The sequence below is a fragment of the Triturus cristatus genome, chromosome 12 (assembly GCF_964204655.1).
Source record: "Triturus cristatus chromosome 12, aTriCri1.1, whole genome shotgun sequence".
NCBI lineage: Eukaryota > Metazoa > Chordata > Amphibia > Caudata > Salamandridae > Triturus > Triturus cristatus.
In genome coordinates, this window is record NC_140595.1 from 218,611,513 (window position 1) to 218,628,256 (window position 16,744).

At 45.2% G+C, this 16,744-nt stretch overlaps 17 non-coding genes across 17 annotated transcripts; all 17 read right to left on the reverse strand.

Moving 5' to 3' along the window:
- Nucleotides 1–672: 672 nt before the first annotated feature.
- LOC146775150 (U5 spliceosomal RNA) lies at nt 673–787 on the reverse strand. The gene has a single exon (XR_014973047.1). It is a non-coding gene; the product is annotated as a U5 spliceosomal RNA (small nuclear RNA).
- An 852-nt stretch (nt 788–1,639) lies between these two features.
- Nucleotides 1,640–1,754, reverse strand: LOC146775151 (U5 spliceosomal RNA). The gene has a single exon (XR_014972948.1). It is a non-coding gene; the product is annotated as a U5 spliceosomal RNA (small nuclear RNA).
- An 865-nt stretch (nt 1,755–2,619) lies between these two features.
- On the reverse strand, nt 2,620–2,734 carry LOC146775152 (U5 spliceosomal RNA). The gene has a single exon (XR_014973049.1). It is a non-coding gene; the product is annotated as a U5 spliceosomal RNA (small nuclear RNA).
- An 852-nt stretch (nt 2,735–3,586) lies between these two features.
- On the reverse strand, nt 3,587–3,701 carry LOC146775153 (U5 spliceosomal RNA). Its single transcript, XR_014973050.1, has one exon. It is a non-coding gene; the product is annotated as a U5 spliceosomal RNA (small nuclear RNA).
- Nucleotides 3,702–4,553: 852 nt separating this feature from the next.
- On the reverse strand, nt 4,554–4,668 carry LOC146775154 (U5 spliceosomal RNA). Its single transcript, XR_014974248.1, has one exon. It is a non-coding gene; the product is annotated as a U5 spliceosomal RNA (small nuclear RNA).
- Nucleotides 4,669–5,520: 852 nt separating this feature from the next.
- LOC146775155 (U5 spliceosomal RNA) lies at nt 5,521–5,635 on the reverse strand. The gene has a single exon (XR_014973618.1). It is a non-coding gene; the product is annotated as a U5 spliceosomal RNA (small nuclear RNA).
- An 853-nt stretch (nt 5,636–6,488) lies between these two features.
- On the reverse strand, nt 6,489–6,603 carry LOC146775156 (U5 spliceosomal RNA). The gene has a single exon (XR_014973592.1). It is a non-coding gene; the product is annotated as a U5 spliceosomal RNA (small nuclear RNA).
- Nucleotides 6,604–7,455: 852 nt separating this feature from the next.
- On the reverse strand, nt 7,456–7,570 carry LOC146775157 (U5 spliceosomal RNA). Its single transcript, XR_014973051.1, has one exon. It is a non-coding gene; the product is annotated as a U5 spliceosomal RNA (small nuclear RNA).
- An 852-nt stretch (nt 7,571–8,422) lies between these two features.
- LOC146775158 (U5 spliceosomal RNA) lies at nt 8,423–8,537 on the reverse strand. The gene has a single exon (XR_014974249.1). It is a non-coding gene; the product is annotated as a U5 spliceosomal RNA (small nuclear RNA).
- An 852-nt stretch (nt 8,538–9,389) lies between these two features.
- LOC146775159 (U5 spliceosomal RNA) lies at nt 9,390–9,504 on the reverse strand. The gene has a single exon (XR_014973619.1). It is a non-coding gene; the product is annotated as a U5 spliceosomal RNA (small nuclear RNA).
- Nucleotides 9,505–10,357: 853 nt separating this feature from the next.
- LOC146775160 (U5 spliceosomal RNA) lies at nt 10,358–10,472 on the reverse strand. Its single transcript, XR_014973722.1, has one exon. It is a non-coding gene; the product is annotated as a U5 spliceosomal RNA (small nuclear RNA).
- An 852-nt stretch (nt 10,473–11,324) lies between these two features.
- LOC146775161 (U5 spliceosomal RNA) lies at nt 11,325–11,439 on the reverse strand. Its single transcript, XR_014973052.1, has one exon. It is a non-coding gene; the product is annotated as a U5 spliceosomal RNA (small nuclear RNA).
- Nucleotides 11,440–12,304: 865 nt separating this feature from the next.
- LOC146775162 (U5 spliceosomal RNA) lies at nt 12,305–12,419 on the reverse strand. Its single transcript, XR_014973053.1, has one exon. It is a non-coding gene; the product is annotated as a U5 spliceosomal RNA (small nuclear RNA).
- An 852-nt stretch (nt 12,420–13,271) lies between these two features.
- On the reverse strand, nt 13,272–13,386 carry LOC146775163 (U5 spliceosomal RNA). Its single transcript, XR_014973054.1, has one exon. It is a non-coding gene; the product is annotated as a U5 spliceosomal RNA (small nuclear RNA).
- An 852-nt stretch (nt 13,387–14,238) lies between these two features.
- LOC146775164 (U5 spliceosomal RNA) lies at nt 14,239–14,353 on the reverse strand. Its single transcript, XR_014972959.1, has one exon. It is a non-coding gene; the product is annotated as a U5 spliceosomal RNA (small nuclear RNA).
- An 865-nt stretch (nt 14,354–15,218) lies between these two features.
- On the reverse strand, nt 15,219–15,333 carry LOC146775165 (U5 spliceosomal RNA). Its single transcript, XR_014973055.1, has one exon. It is a non-coding gene; the product is annotated as a U5 spliceosomal RNA (small nuclear RNA).
- Nucleotides 15,334–16,185: 852 nt separating this feature from the next.
- On the reverse strand, nt 16,186–16,300 carry LOC146775166 (U5 spliceosomal RNA). Its single transcript, XR_014973056.1, has one exon. It is a non-coding gene; the product is annotated as a U5 spliceosomal RNA (small nuclear RNA).
- Nucleotides 16,301–16,744: the final 444 nt, after the last annotated feature.

Sequence of the window (16,744 nt, forward strand, 5' to 3'; positions counted from 1 at the left end):
TGTATGTCTGGGAATATGCAAATTTCTTTTGTACTCACCTCAGCTCATTAGGAGTTGTCGGGGCTGCTGGGGAAGGGGAACAGGAAATGTGAATCAGGCTTTTAGTTAAGTGGCACTGTAGGCCTTTTGTCCCCTAGCCATTTTACGCTTTCAACACGCTCTACACATAGCCATGCACCGTATGTGCCTTTTTCACACGTACTTTCATTAAACCTGAATATAGAAGGATATATCTGTCTAGGCTGGAGACACGTGAAACAAGTCTGACGTGCCCCTTCAAGTCTACCTGAGAGGAAGCTGACTCAGGATTGGCGACCTCTCAGGGCACCTCTAACGGGCACAAATAACGGGCAAGCCCTATGAAAAGCACAGCATGAGTCTTGGTCCCACCTTTAAAAAGGAGGGTGACCTCTGGGATCTGGCAGCAGGATCTTTGGGAGATAAGAAAATATACTGCCTGCGATCGTGAAGTTTCAAGTCAGTCAAGAAAAGCAATCTCATGCACTGCACAAGCTCTTTCCCATGAGGCACCTCTCCTGCACTCTGTTTATGCAAATGAGCAAGCAGAGAGCTCAGGAATAAAACACCAAACTCATGTCCCCCAAAAAAGCAGCAGACAATTGCTGGATATTCCCCAACTTCTAATGCTTTTCTTTTAAACAAATGATAAACAGCCTCACCTGTGGCAAGGCTTAAAAAAATTGAATAAACTCTTAAATGTTCCTCTCCACGGAAATCTTTAGTAAAAGGCGAAAGATTTTTTCGTTTTGAAGAGAAACCAGAGTAAGTGACAATATAGCTCTCTAGGGTAAGTGGCGGCACATCAAAGACCCTGTCATTGCGAGGGTGAGGACCTGAAAGGTATTTTCAGGCTCTAAGAAAGAGGGCGAGAACCAGGCCGGTGGGCAAAACAGGCCAACATTTCAAAGTCTCTGCTCAAGGTACAAAAAGGTGGACTGTTCACATGTGTATGTCTGGGAATATTCAAATTTCTTTTGTACTCACCTCAGCTCATTAGGAGTTGTCGGGGCTGCTGGGGAAGGGGAACAGCAAATGTGAATCAGGCTTTTAGTTAAGTGGCACTGTAGGCCTTTTGTCCCCTAGCCATTTTACGCTTTCAACACGCTCTACACATAGCCATGCACTGTATGTGCCTTTTTCACACGTACTTTCATTAAACCTGAATATAGAAGGATATATCTGTCTAGGCTGGAGACACGTGAAACAAGTCTGACGTGCCCCTTCAAGTCTACCTGAGAGGAAGCGGACTCAGGATTGGCGACCTCTCAGGGCACCTCCAACGGGCACAAATAACGGGCAAGCCCTATGAAAAGCACAGCATGAGTCTTGGTCCCACCTTTAAAAAGGAGGGTGACCTCTGGGATCTGGCAGCAGGATCTTTGGGAGATAAGAAAATATACTGCCTGCGATCGTGAAGTTTCAAGTCAGTCAAGAAAAGCAATCTCATGCACTGCACAAGCTCTTTCCCATGAGGCACCTCTCCTGCACTCTGTTTATGCAAATGAGCAAGCAGAGAGCTCAGGAATAAAACACCAAACTCATGTCCCCCAAAAAAGCAGCAGACAATTGCTGGATATTCCCCAACTTCTAATGCTTTTCTTTTAAACAAATGATAAACAGCCTCACCTGTGGCAAGGCTTAAAAAAATTGATTAAACTCTTAAATGTTCCTCTCCACGGAAATCTTTAGTAAAAGGCGAAAGATTTTTTCGTTTTGAAGAGAAACCAGAGTAAGTGACAATATAGCTCTCTAGGGTAAGTGGCGGCACATCAAAGACCCTGTCATTGCGAGGGTGAGGACCTGAAAGATATTTTCAGGCTCTAAGAAAGAGGGCGAGAACCAGGCCGGTGGGCAAAACAGGCCAACATTTCAAAGTCTCTGCTCAAGGTACAAAAAGGTGGACTGTTCACATGTGTATGTCTGGGAATATGCAAATTTCTTTTGTACTCACCTCAGCTCATTAGGAGTTGTCGGGGCTGCTGGGGAAGGGGAACAGGAAATGTGAATCAGGCTTTTAGTTAAGTGGCACTGTAGGCCTTTTGTCCCCTAGCCATTTTACGCTTTCAACACGCTCTACACATAGCCATGCACCGTATGTGCCTTTTTCACACGTACTTTCATTAAACCTGAATATAGAAGGATATATCTGTCTAGGCTGGAGACACGTGAAACAAGTCTGACGTGCCCCTTCAAGTCTACCTGAGAGGAAGCTGACTCAGGATTGGCGACCTCTCAGGGCACCTCGAACGGGCACAAATAACGGGCACAAATAACGGGCAAGCCCTATGAAAAGCACAGCATGAGTCTTGGTCCCACCTTTAAAAAGGAGGGTGACCTCTGGGATCTGGCAGCAGGATCTTTGGGAGATAAGAAAATATACTGCCTGCGATCGTGAAGTTTCAAGTCAGTCAAGAAAAGCAATCTCATGCACTGCACAAGCTCTTTCCCATGAGGCACCTCTCCTGCACTCTGTTTATGCAAATGAGCAAGCAGAGAGCTCAGGAATAAAACACCAAACTCATGTCCCCCAAAAAAGCAGCAGACAATTGCTGGATATTCCCCAACTTCTAATGCTTTTCTTTTAAACAAATGATAAACAGCCTCACCTGTGGCAAGGCTTAAAAAAATTGAATAAACTCTTAAATGTTCCTCTCCACGGAAATCTTTAGTAAAAGGCGAAAGATTTTTTCGTTTTGAAGAGAAACCAGAGTAAGTGACAATATAGCTCTCTAGGGTAAGTGGCGGCACATCAAAGACCCTGTCATTGCGAGGGTGAGGACCTGAAAGGTATTTTCAGGCTCTAAGAAAGAGGGCGAGAACCAGGCCGGTGGGCAAAACAGGCCAACATTTCAAAGTCTCTGCTCAAGGTACAAAAAGGTGGACTGTTCACATGTGTATGTCTGGGAATATGCAAATTTCTTTTGTACTCACCTCAGCTCATTAGGAGTTGTCGGGGCTGCTGGGGAAGGGGAACAGGAAATGTGAATCAGGCTTTTAGTTAAGTGGCACTGTAGGCCTTTTGTCCCCTAGCCATTTTACGCTTTCAACACGCTCTACACATAGCCATGCACCGTATGTGCCTTTTTCACACGTACTTTCATTAAACCTGAATATAGAAGGATATATCTGTCTAGGCTGGAGACACGTGAAACAAGTCTGACGTGCCCCTTCAAGTCTACCTGAGAGGAAGCTGACTCAGGATTGGCGACCTCTCAGGGCACCTCGAACGGGCACAAATAACGGGCAAGCCCTATGAAAAGCACAGCATGAGTCTTGGTCCCACCTTTAAAAAGGAGGGTGACCTCTGGGATCTGGCAGCAGGATCTTTGGGAGATAAGAAAATATACTGCCTGCGATCGTGAAGTTTCAAGTCAGTCAAGAAAAGCAATCTCATGCACTGCACAAGCTCTTTCCCATGAGGCACCTCTCCTGCACTCTGTTTATGCAAATGAGCAAGCAGAGAGCTCAGGAATAAAACACCAAACTCATGTCCCCCAAAAAAGCAGCAGACAATTGCTGGATATTCCCCAACTTCTAATGCTTTTCTTTTAAACAAATGATAAACAGCCTCACCTGTGGCAAGGCTTAAAAAAATTGAATAAACTCTTAAATGTTCCTCTCCACGGAAATCTTTAGTAAAAGGCGAAAGATTTTTTCGTTTTGAAGAGAAACCAGAGTAAGTGACAATATAGCTCTCTAGGGTAAGTGGCGGCACATCAAAGACCCTGTCATTGCGAGGGTGAGGACCTGAAAGGTATTTTCAGGCTCTAAGAAAGAGGGCGAGAACCAGGCCGGTGGGCAAAACAGGCCAACATTTCAAAGTCTCTGCTCAAGGTACAAAAAGGTGGACTGTTCACATGTGTATGTCTGGGAATATTCAAATTTCTTTTGTACTCACCTCAGCTCATTAGGAGTTGTCGGGGCTGCTGGGGAAGGGGAACAGCAAATGTGAATCAGGCTTTTAGTTAAGTGGCACTGTAGGCCTTTTGTCCCCTAGCCATTTTACGCTTTCAACACGCTCTACACATAGCCATGCACTGTATGTGCCTTTTTCACACGTACTTTCATTAAACCTGAATATAGAAGGATATATCTGTCTAGGCTGGAGACACGTGAAACAAGTCTGACGTGCCCCTTCAAGTCTACCTGAGAGGAAGCTGACTCAGGATTGGCGACCTCTCAGGGCACCTCTAACGGGCACAAATAACGGGCAAGCCCTATGAAAAGCACAGCATGAGTCTTGGTCCCACCTTTAAAAAGGAGGGTGACCTCTGGGATCTGGCAGCAGGATCTTTGGGAGATAAGAAAATATACTGCCTGCGATCGTGAAGTTTCAAGTCAGTCAAGAAAAGCAATCTCATGCACTGCACAAGCTCTTTCCCATGAGGCACCTCTCCTGCACTCTGTTTATGCAAATGAGCAAGCAGAGAGCTCAGGAATAAAACACCAAACTCATGTCCCCCAAAAAAGCAGCAGACAATTGCTGGATATTCCCCAACTTCTAATGCTTTTCTTTTAAACAAATGATAAACAGCCTCACCTGTGGCAAGGCTTAAAAAAATTGAATAAACTCTTAAATGTTCCTCTCCACGGAAATCTTTAGTAAAAGGCGAAAGATATTTTCGTTTTGAAGAGAAACCAGAGTAAGTGACAATATAGCTCTCTAGGGTAAGTGGCGGCACATCAAAGACCCTGTCATTGCGAGGGTGAGGACCTGAAAGGTATTTTCAGGCTCTAAGAAAGAGGGCGAGAACCAGGCCGGTGGGCAAAACAGGCCAACATTTCAAAGTCTCTGCTCAAGGTACAAAAAGGTGGACTGTTCACATGTGTATGTCTGGGAATATGCAAATTTCTTTTGTACTCACCTCAGCTCATTAGGAGTTGTCGGGGCTGCTGGGGAAGGGGAACAGCAAATGTGAATCAGGCTTTTAGTTAAGTGGCACTGTAGGCCTTTTGTCCCCTAGCCATTTTACGCTTTCAACACGCTCTACACATAGCCATGCACCGTATGTGCCTTTTTCACACGTACTTTCATTAAACCTGAATATAGAAGGATATATCTGTCTAGGCTGGAGACACGTGAAACAAGTCTGACGTGCCCCTTCAAGTCTACCTGAGAGGAAGCTGACTCAGGATTGGCGACCTCTCAGGGCACCTCTAACGGGCACAAATAACGGGCAAGCCCTATGAAAAGCACAGCATGAGTCTTGGTCCCACCTTTAAAAAGGAGGGTGACCTCTGGGATCTGGCAGCAGGATCTTTGGGAGATAAGAAAATATACTGCCTGCGATCGTGAAGTTTCAAGTCAGTCAAGAAAAGCAATCTCATGCACTGCACAAGCTCTTTCCCATGAGGCACCTCTCCTGCACTCAGTTTATGCAAATGAGCAAGCAGAGAGCTCAGGAATAAAACACCAAACTCATGTCCCCCAAAAAAGCAGCAGACAATTGCTGGATATTCCCCAACTTCTAATGCTTTTCTTTTAAACAAATGATAAACAGCCTCATCTGTGGCAAGGCTTAAAAAAATTGAATAAACTCTTAAATGTTCCTCTCCACGGAAATCTTTAGTAAAAGGCGAAAGATTTTTTCGTTTTGAAGAGAAACCAGAGTAAGTGACAATATAGCTCTCTAGGGTAAGTGGCGGCACATCAAAGACCCTGTCATTGCGAGGGTGAGGACCTGAAAGGTATTTTCAGGCTCTAAGAAAGAGGGCGAGAACCAGGCCGGTGGGCAAAACAGGCCAACATTTCAAAGTCTCTGCTCAAGGTACAAAAAGGTGGACTGTTCACATGTGTATGTCTGGGAATATGCAAATTTCTTTTGTACTCACCTCAGCTCATTAGGAGTTGTCGGGGCTGCTGGGGAAGGGGAACAGGAAATGTGAATCAGGCTTTTAGTTAAGTGGCACTGTAGGCCTTTTGTCCCCTAGCCATTTTACGCTTTCAACACGCTCTACACATAGCCATGCACCGTATGTGCCTTTTTCACACGTACTTTCATTAAACCTGAATATAGAAGGATATATCTGTCTAGGCTGGAGACACGTGAAACAAGTCTGACGTGCCCCTTCAAGTCTACCTGAGAGGAAGCTGACTCAGGATTGGCGACCTCTCAGGGCACCTCGAACGGGCACAAATAACGGGCAAGCCCTATGAAAAGCACAGCATGAGTCTTGGTCCCACCTTTAAAAAGGAGGGTGACCTCTGGGATCTGGCAGCAGGATCTTTGGGAGATAAGAAAATATACTGCCTGCGATCGTGAAGTTTCAAGTCAGTCAAGAAAAGCAATCTCATGCACTGCACAAGCTCTTTCCCATGAGGCACCTCTCCTGCACTCTGTTTATGCAAATGAGCAAGCAGAGAGCTCAGGAATAAAACACCAAACTCATGTCCCCCAAAAAAAGCAGCAGACAATTGCTGGATATTCCCCAACTTGTAATGCTTTTCTTTTAAACAAATGATAAACAGCCTCACCTGTGGCAAGGCTTAAAAAAATTGAATAAACTCTTAAAGGTTCCTCTCCACGGAAATCTTTAGTAAAAGGCGAAAGATTTTTTCGTTTTGAAGAGAAACCAGAGTAAGTGACAATATAGCTCTCTAGGGTAAGTGGCGGCACATCAAAGACGCTGTCATTGCGAGGGTGAGGACCTGAAAGGTATTTTCAGGCTCTAAGAAAGAGGGCGAGAACCAGGCCGGTGGGCAAAACAGGCCAACATTTCAAAGTCTCTGCTCAAGGTACAAAAAGGTGGACTGTTCACATGTGTATGTCTGGGAATATGCAAATTTCTTTTGTACTCACCTCAGCTCATTAGGAGTTGTCGGGGCTGCTGGGGAAGGGGAACAGGAAATGTGAATCAGGCTTTTAGTTAAGTGGCACTGTAGGCCTTTTGTCCCCTAGCCATTTTACGCTTTCAACACGCTCTACACATAGCCATGCACCGTATGTGCCTTTTTCACACGTACTTTCATTAAACCTGAATATAGAAGGATATATCTGTCTAGGCTGGAGACACGTGAAACAAGTCTGACGTGCCCCTTCAAGTCTACCTGAGAGGAAGCTGACTCAGGATTGGCGACCTCTCAGGGCACCTCGAACGGGCACAAATAACGGGCAAGCCCTATGAAAAGCACAGCATGAGTCTTGGTCCCACCTTTAAAAAGGAGGGTGACCTCTGGGATCTGGCAGCAGGATCTTTGGGAGATAAGAAAATATACTGCCTGCGATCGTGAAGTTTCAAGTCAGTCAAGAAAAGCAATCTCATGCACTGCACAAGCTCTTTCCCATGAGGCACCTCTCCTGCACTCTGTTTATGCAAATGAGCAAGCAGAGAGCTCAGGAATAAAACACCAAACTCATGTCCCCCAAAAAAGCAGCAGACAATTGCTGGATATTCCCCAACTTCTAATGCTTTTCTTTTAAACAAATGATAAACAGCCTCACCTGTGGCAAGGCTTAAAAAAATTGAATAAACTCTTAAATGTTCCTCTCCACGGAAATCTTTAGTAAAAGGCGAAAGATTTTTTCGTTTTGAAGAGAAACCAGAGTAAGTGACAATATAGCTCTCTAGGGTAAGTGGCGGCACATCAAAGACCCTGTCATTGCGAGGGTGAGGACCTGAAAGGTATTTTCAGGCTCTAAGAAAGAGGGCGAGAACCAGGCCGGTGGGCAAAACAGGCCAACATTTCAAAGTCTCTGCTCAAGGTACAAAAAGGTGGACTGTTCACATGTGTATGTCTGGGAATATTCAAATTTCTTTTGTACTCACCTCAGCTCATTAGGAGTTGTCGGGGCTGCTGGGGAAGGGGAACAGCAAATGTGAATCAGGCTTTTAGTTAAGTGGCACTGTAGGCCTTTTGTCCCCTAGCCATTTTACGCTTTCAACACGCTCTACACATAGCCATGCACTGTATGTGCCTTTTTCACACGTACTTTCATTAAACCTGAATATAGAAGGATATATCTGTCTAGGCTGGAGACACGTGAAACAAGTCTGACGTGCCCCTTCAAGTCTACCTGAGAGGAAGCTGACTCAGGATTGGCGACCTCTCAGGGCACCTCTAACGGGCACAAATAACGGGCAAGCCCTATGAAAAGCACAGCATGAGTCTTGGTCCCACCTTTAAAAAGGAGGGTGACCTCTGGGATCTGGCAGCAGGATCTTTGGGAGATAAGAAAATATACTGCCTGCGATCGTGAAGTTTCAAGTCAGTCAAGAAAAGCAATCTCATGCACTGCACAAGCTCTTTCCCATGAGGCACCTCTCCTGCACTCTGTTTATGCAAATGAGCAAGCAGAGAGCTCAGGAATAAAACACCAAACTCATGTCCCCCAAAAAAGCAGCAGACAATTGCTGGATATTCCCCAACTTCTAATGCTTTTCTTTTAAACAAATGATAAACAGCCTCACCTGTGGCAAGGCTTAAAAAAATTGAATAAACTCTTAAATGTTCCTCTCCACGGAAATCTTTAGTAAAAGGCGAAAGATATTTTCGTTTTGAAGAGAAACCAGAGTAAGTGACAATATAGCTCTCTAGGGTAAGTGGCGGCACATCAAAGACCCTGTCATTGCGAGGGTGAGGACCTGAAAGGTATTTTCAGGCTCTAAGAAAGAGGGCGAGAACCAGGCCGGTGGGCAAAACAGGCCAACATTTCAAAGTCTCTGCTCAAGGTACAAAAAGGTGGACTGTTCACATGTGTATGTCTGGGAATATGCAAATTTCTTTTGTACTCACCTCAGCTCATTAGGAGTTGTCGGGGCTGCTGGGGAAGGGGAACAGCAAATGTGAATCAGGCTTTTAGTTAAGTGGCACTGTAGGCCTTTTGTCCCCTAGCCATTTTACGCTTTCAACACGCTCTACACATAGCCATGCACCGTATGTGCCTTTTTCACACGTACTTTCATTAAACCTGAATATAGAAGGATATATCTGTCTAGGCTGGAGACACGTGAAACAAGTCTGACGTGCCCCTTCAAGTCTACCTGAGAGGAAGCTGACTCAGGATTGGCGACCTCTCAGGGCACCTCTAACGGGCACAAATAACGGGCAAGCCCTATGAAAAGCACAGCATGAGTCTTGGTCCCACCTTTAAAAAGGAGGGTGACCTCTGGGATCTGGCAGCAGGATCTTTGGGAGATAAGAAAATATACTGCCTGCGATCGTGAAGTTTCAAGTCAGTCAAGAAAAGCAATCTCATGCACTGCACAAGCTCTTTCCCATGAGGCACCTCTCCTGCACTCAGTTTATGCAAATGAGCAAGCAGAGAGCTCAGGAATAAAACACCAAACTCATGTCCCCCAAAAAAGCAGCAGACAATTGCTGGATATTCCCCAACTTCTAATGCTTTTCTTTTAAACAAATGATAAACAGCCTCATCTGTGGCAAGGCTTAAAAAAATTGAATAAACTCTTAAATGTTCCTCTCCACGGAAATCTTTAGTAAAAGGCGAAAGATTTTTTCGTTTTGAAGAGAAACCAGAGTAAGTGACAATATAGCTCTCTAGGGTAAGTGGCGGCACATCAAAGACCCTGTCATTGCGAGGGTGAGGACCTGAAAGGTATTTTCAGGCTCTAAGAAAGAGGGCGAGAACCAGGCCGGTGGGCAAAACAGGCCAACATTTCAAAGTCTCTGCTCAAGGTACAAAAAGGTGGACTGTTCACATGTGTATGTCTGGGAATATGCAAATTTCTTTTGTACTCACCTCAGCTCATTAGGAGTTGTCGGGGCTGCTGGGGAAGGGGAACAGGAAATGTGAATCAGGCTTTTAGTTAAGTGGCACTGTAGGCCTTTTGTCCCCTAGCCATTTTACGCTTTCAACACGCTCTACACATAGCCATGCACCGTATGTGCCTTTTTCACACGTACTTTCATTAAACCTGAATATAGAAGGATATATCTGTCTAGGCTGGAGACACGTGAAACAAGTCTGACGTGCCCCTTCAAGTCTACCTGAGAGGAAGCTGACTCAGGATTGGCGACCTCTCAGGGCACCTCGAACGGGCACAAATAACGGGCAAGCCCTATGAAAAGCACAGCATGAGTCTTGGTCCCACCTTTAAAAAGGAGGGTGACCTCTGGGATCTGGCAGCAGGATCTTTGGGAGATAAGAAAATATACTGCCTGCGATCGTGAAGTTTCAAGTCAGTCAAGAAAAGCAATCTCATGCACTGCACAAGCTCTTTCCCATGAGGCACCTCTCCTGCACTCTGTTTATGCAAATGAGCAAGCAGAGAGCTCAGGAATAAAACACCAAACTCATGTCCCCCAAAAAAAGCAGCAGACAATTGCTGGATATTCCCCAACTTGTAATGCTTTTCTTTTAAACAAATGATAAACAGCCTCACCTGTGGCAAGGCTTAAAAAAATTGAATAAACTCTTAAAGGTTCCTCTCCACGGAAATCTTTAGTAAAAGGCAAAAGATTTTTTCGTTTTGAAGAGAAACCAGAGTAAGTGACAATATAGCTCTCTAGGGTAAGTGGCGGCACATCAAAGACGCTGTCATTGCGAGGGTGAGGACCTGAAAGGTATTTTCAGGCTCTAAGAAAGAGGGCGAGAACCAGGCCGGTGGGCAAAACAGGCCAACATTTCAAAGTCTCAGCTCAAGGTACAAAAAGGTGGACTGTTCACATGTGTATGTCTGGGAATATGCAAATTTCTTTTGTACTCACCTCAGCTCATTAGGAGTTGTCGGGGCTGCTGGGGAAGGGGAACAGCAAATGTGAATCAGGCTTTTAGTTAAGTGGCACTGTAGGCCTTTTGTCCCCTAGCCATTTTACGCTTTCAACACGCTCTACACATAGCCATGCACCGTATGTGCCTTTTTCACACGTACTTTCATTAAACCTGAATATAGAAGGATATATCTGTCTAGGCTGGAGACACGTGAAACAAGTCTGACGTGCCCCTTCAAGTCTACCTGAGAGGAAGCTGACTCAGGATTGGCGACCTCTCAGGGCACCTCTAACGGGCACAAATAACGGGCAAGCCCTATGAAAAGCACAGCATGAGTCTTGGTCCCACCTTTAAAAAGGAGGGTGACCTCTGGGATCTGGCAGCAGGATCTTTGGGAGATAAGAAAATATACTGCCTGCGATCGTGAAGTTTCAAGTCAGTCAAGAAAAGCAATCTCATGCACTGCACAAGCTCTTTCCCATGAGGCACCTCTCCTGCACTCTGTTTATGCAAATGAGCAAGCAGAGAGCTCAGGAATAAAACACCAAACTCATGTCCCCCAAAAAAGCAGCAGACAATTGCTGGATATTCCCCAACTTCTAATGCTTTTCTTTTAAACAAATGATAAACAGCCTCACCTGTGGCAAGGCTTAAAAAAATTGAATAAACTCTTAAATGTTCCTCTCCACGGAAATCTTTAGTAAAAGGCGAAAGATTTTTTCGTTTTGAAGAGAAACCAGAGTAAGTGACAATATAGCTCTCTAGGGTAAGTGGCGGCACATCAAAGACCCTGTCATTGCGAGGGTGAGGACCTGAAAGATATTTTCAGGCTCTAAGAAAGAGGGCGAGAACCAGGCCGGTGGGCAAAACAGGCCAACATTTCAAAGTCTCTGCTCAAGGTACAAAAAGGTGGACTGTTCACATGTGTATGTCTGGGAATATGCAAATTTCTTTTGTACTCACCTCAGCTCATTAGGAGTTGTCGGGGCTGCTGGGGAAGGGGAACAGGAAATGTGAATCAGGCTTTTAGTTAAGTGGCACTGTAGGCCTTTTGTCCCCTAGCCATTTTACGCTTTCAACACGCTCTACACATAGCCATGCACCGTATGTGCCTTTTTCACACGTACTTTCATTAAACCTGAATATAGAAGGATATATCTGTCTAGGCTGGAGACACGTGAAACAAGTCTGACGTGCCCCTTCAAGTCTACCTGAGAGGAAGCTGACTCAGGATTGGCGACCTCTCAGGGCACCTCGAACGGGCACAAATAACGGGCACAAATAACGGGCAAGCCCTATGAAAAGCACAGCATGAGTCTTGGTCCCACCTTTAAAAAGGAGGGTGACCTCTGGGATCTGGCAGCAGGATCTTTGGGAGATAAGAAAATATACTGCCTGCGATCGTGAAGTTTCAAGTCAGTCAAGAAAAGCAATCTCATGCACTGCACAAGCTCTTTCCCATGAGGCACCTCTCCTGCACTCTGTTTATGCAAATGAGCAAGCAGAGAGCTCAGGAATAAAACACCAAACTCATGTCCCCCAAAAAAGCAGCAGACAATTGCTGGATATTCCCCAACTTCTAATGCTTTTCTTTTAAACAAATGATAAACAGCCTCACCTGTGGCAAGGCTTAAAAAAATTGAATAAACTCTTAAATGTTCCTCTCCACGGAAATCTTTAGTAAAAGGCGAAAGATTTTTTCGTTTTGAAGAGAAACCAGAGTAAGTGACAATATAGCTCTCTAGGGTAAGTGGCGGCACATCAAAGACCCTGTCATTGCGAGGGTGAGGACCTGAAAGGTATTTTCAGGCTCTAAGAAAGAGGGCGAGAACCAGGCCGGTGGGCAAAACAGGCCAACATTTCAAAGTCTCTGCTCAAGGTACAAAAAGGTGGACTGTTCACATGTGTATGTCTGGGAATATGCAAATTTCTTTTGTACTCACCTCAGCTCATTAGGAGTTGTCGGGGCTGCTGGGGAAGGGGAACAGGAAATGTGAATCAGGCTTTTAGTTAAGTGGCACTGTAGGCCTTTTGTCCCCTAGCCATTTTACGCTTTCAACACGCTCTACACATAGCCATGCACCGTATGTGCCTTTTTCACACGTACTTTCATTAAACCTGAATATAGAAGGATATATCTGTCTAGGCTGGAGACACGTGAAACAAGTCTGACGTGCCCCTTCAAGTCTACCTGAGAGGAAGCTGACTCAGGATTGGCGACCTCTCAGGGCACCTCTAACGGGCACAAATAACGGGCAAGCCCTATGAAAAGCACAGCATGAGTCTTGGTCCCACCTTTAAAAAGGAGGGTGACCTCTGGGATCTGGCAGCAGGATCTTTGGGAGATAAGAAAATATACTGCCTGCGATCGTGAAGTTTCAAGTCAGTCAAGAAAAGCAATCTCATGCACTGCACAAGCTCTTTCCCATGAGGCACCTCTCCTGCACTCTGTTTATGCAAATGAGCAAGCAGAGAGCTCAGGAATAAAACACCAAACTCATGTCCCCCAAAAAAGCAGCAGACAATTGCTGGATATTCCCCAACTTCTAATGCTTTTCTTTTAAACAAATGATAAACAGCCTCACCTGTGGCAAGGCTTAAAAAAATTGAATAAACTCTTAAATGTTCCTCTCCACGGAAATCTTTAGTAAAAGGCGAAAGATTTTTTCGTTTTGAAGAGAAACCAGAGTAAGTGACAATATAGCTCTCTAGGGTAAGTGGCGGCACATCAAAGACCCTGTCATTGCGAGGGTGAGGACCTGAAAGGTATTTTCAGGCTCTAAGAAAGAGGGCGAGAACCAGGCCGGTGGGCAAAACAGGCCAACATTTCAAAGTCTCTGCTCAAGGTACAAAAAGGTGGACTGTTCACATGTGTATGTCTGGGAATATTCAAATTTCTTTTGTACTCACCTCAGCTCATTAGGAGTTGTCGGGGCTGCTGGGGAAGGGGAACAGCAAATGTGAATCAGGCTTTTAGTTAAGTGGCACTGTAGGCCTTTTGTCCCCTAGCCATTTTACGCTTTCAACACGCTCTACACATAGCCATGCACTGTATGTGCCTTTTTCACACGTACTTTCATTAAACCTGAATATAGAAGGATATATCTGTCTAGGCTGGAGACACGTGAAACAAGTCTGACGTGCCCCTTCAAGTCTACCTGAGAGGAAGCGGACTCAGGATTGGCGACCTCTCAGGGCACCTCCAACGGGCACAAATAACGGGCAAGCCCTATGAAAAGCACAGCATGAGTCTTGGTCCCACCTTTAAAAAGGAGGGTGACCTCTGGGATCTGGCAGCAGGATCTTTGGGAGATAAGAAAATATACTGCCTGCGATCGTGAAGTTTCAAGTCAGTCAAGAAAAGCAATCTCATGCACTGCACAAGCTCTTTCCCATGAGGCACCTCTCCTGCACTCTGTTTATGCAAATGAGCAAGCAGAGAGCTCAGGAATAAAACACCAAACTCATGTCCCCCAAAAAAGCAGCAGACAATTGCTGGATATTCCCCAACTTCTAATGCTTTTCTTTTAAACAAATGATAAACAGCCTCACCTGTGGCAAGGCTTAAAAAAATTGATTAAACTCTTAAATGTTCCTCTCCACGGAAATCTTTAGTAAAAGGCGAAAGATTTTTTCGTTTTGAAGAGAAACCAGAGTAAGTGACAATATAGCTCTCTAGGGTAAGTGGCGGCACATCAAAGACCCTGTCATTGCGAGGGTGAGGACCTGAAAGATATTTTCAGGCTCTAAGAAAGAGGGCGAGAACCAGGCCGGTGGGCAAAACAGGCCAACATTTCAAAGTCTCTGCTCAAGGTACAAAAAGGTGGACTGTTCACATGTGTATGTCTGGGAATATGCAAATTTCTTTTGTACTCACCTCAGCTCATTAGGAGTTGTCGGGGCTGCTGGGGAAGGGGAACAGGAAATGTGAATCAGGCTTTTAGTTAAGTGGCACTGTAGGCCTTTTGTCCCCTAGCCATTTTACGCTTTCAACACGCTCTACACATAGCCATGCACCGTATGTGCCTTTTTCACACGTACTTTCATTAAACCTGAATATAGAAGGATATATCTGTCTAGGCTGGAGACACGTGAAACAAGTCTGACGTGCCCCTTCAAGTCTACCTGAGAGGAAGCTGACTCAGGATTGGCGACCTCTCAGGGCACCTCGAACGGGCACAAATAACGGGCACAAATAACGGGCAAGCCCTATGAAAAGCACAGCATGAGTCTTGGTCCCACCTTTAAAAAGGAGGGTGACCTCTGGGATCTGGCAGCAGGATCTTTGGGAGATAAGAAAATATACTGCCTGCGATCGTGAAGTTTCAAGTCAGTCAAGAAAAGCAATCTCATGCACTGCACAAGCTCTTTCCCATGAGGCACCTCTCCTGCACTCTGTTTATGCAAATGAGCAAGCAGAGAGCTCAGGAATAAAACACCAAACTCATGTCCCCCAAAAAAGCAGCAGACAATTGCTGGATATTCCCCAACTTCTAATGCTTTTCTTTTAAACAAATGATAAACAGCCTCACCTGTGGCAAGGCTTAAAAAAATTGAATAAACTCTTAAATGTTCCTCTCCACGGAAATCTTTAGTAAAAGGCGAAAGATTTTTTCGTTTTGAAGAGAAACCAGAGTAAGTGACAATATAGCTCTCTAGGGTAAGTGGCGGCACATCAAAGACCCTGTCATTGCGAGGGTGAGGACCTGAAAGGTATTTTCAGGCTCTAAGAAAGAGGGCGAGAACCAGGCCGGTGGGCAAAACAGGCCAACATTTCAAAGTCTCTGCTCAAGGTACAAAAAGGTGGACTGTTCACATGTGTATGTCTGGGAATATGCAAATTTCTTTTGTACTCACCTCAGCTCATTAGGAGTTGTCGGGGCTGCTGGGGAAGGGGAACAGGAAATGTGAATCAGGCTTTTAGTTAAGTGGCACTGTAGGCCTTTTGTCCCCTAGCCATTTTACGCTTTCAACACGCTCTACACATAGCCATGCACCGTATGTGCCTTTTTCACACGTACTTTCATTAAACCTGAATATAGAAGGATATATCTGTCTAGGCTGGAGACACGTGAAACAAGTCTGACGTGCCCCTTCAAGTCTACCTGAGAGGAAGCTGACTCAGGATTGGCGACCTCTCAGGGCACCTCGAACGGGCACAAATAACGGGCAAGCCCTATGAAAAGCACAGCATGAGTCTTGGTCCCACCTTTAAAAAGGAGGGTGACCTCTGGGATCTGGCAGCAGGATCTTTGGGAGATAAGAAAATATACTGCCTGCGATCGTGAAGTTTCAAGTCAGTCAAGAAAAGCAATCTCATGCACTGCACAAGCTCTTTCCCATGAGGCACCTCTCCTGCACTCTGTTTATGCAAATGAGCAAGCAGAGAGCTCAGGAATAAAACACCAAACTCATGTCCCCCAAAAAAGCAGCAGACAATTGCTGGATATTCCCCAACTTCTAATGCTTTTCTTTTAAACAAATGATAAACAGCCTCACCTGTGGCAAGGCTTAAAAAAATTGAATAAACTCTTAAATGTTCCTCTCCACGGAAATCTTTAGTAAAAGGCGAAAGATTTTTTCGTTTTGAAGAGAAACCAGAGTAAGTGACAATATAGCTCTCTAGGGTAAGTGGCGGCACATCAAAGACCCTGTCATTGCGAGGGTGAGGACCTGAAAGGTATTTTCAGGCTCTAAGAAAGAGGGCGAGAACCAGGCCGGTGGGCAAAACAGGCCAACATTTCAAAGTCTCTGCTCAAGGTACAAAAAGGTGGACTGTTCACATGTGTATGTCTGGGAATATTCAAATTTCTTTTGTACTCACCTCAGCTCATTAGGAGTTGTCGGGGCTGCTGGGGAAGGGGAACAGCAAATGTGAATCAGGCTTTTAGTTAAGTGGCACTGTAGGCCTTTTGTCCCCTAGCCATTTTACGCTTTCAACACGCTCTACACATAGCCATGCACTGTATGTGCCTTTTTCACACGTACTTTCATTAAACCTGAATATAGAAGGATATATCTGTCTAGGCTGGAGACACGTGAAACAAGTC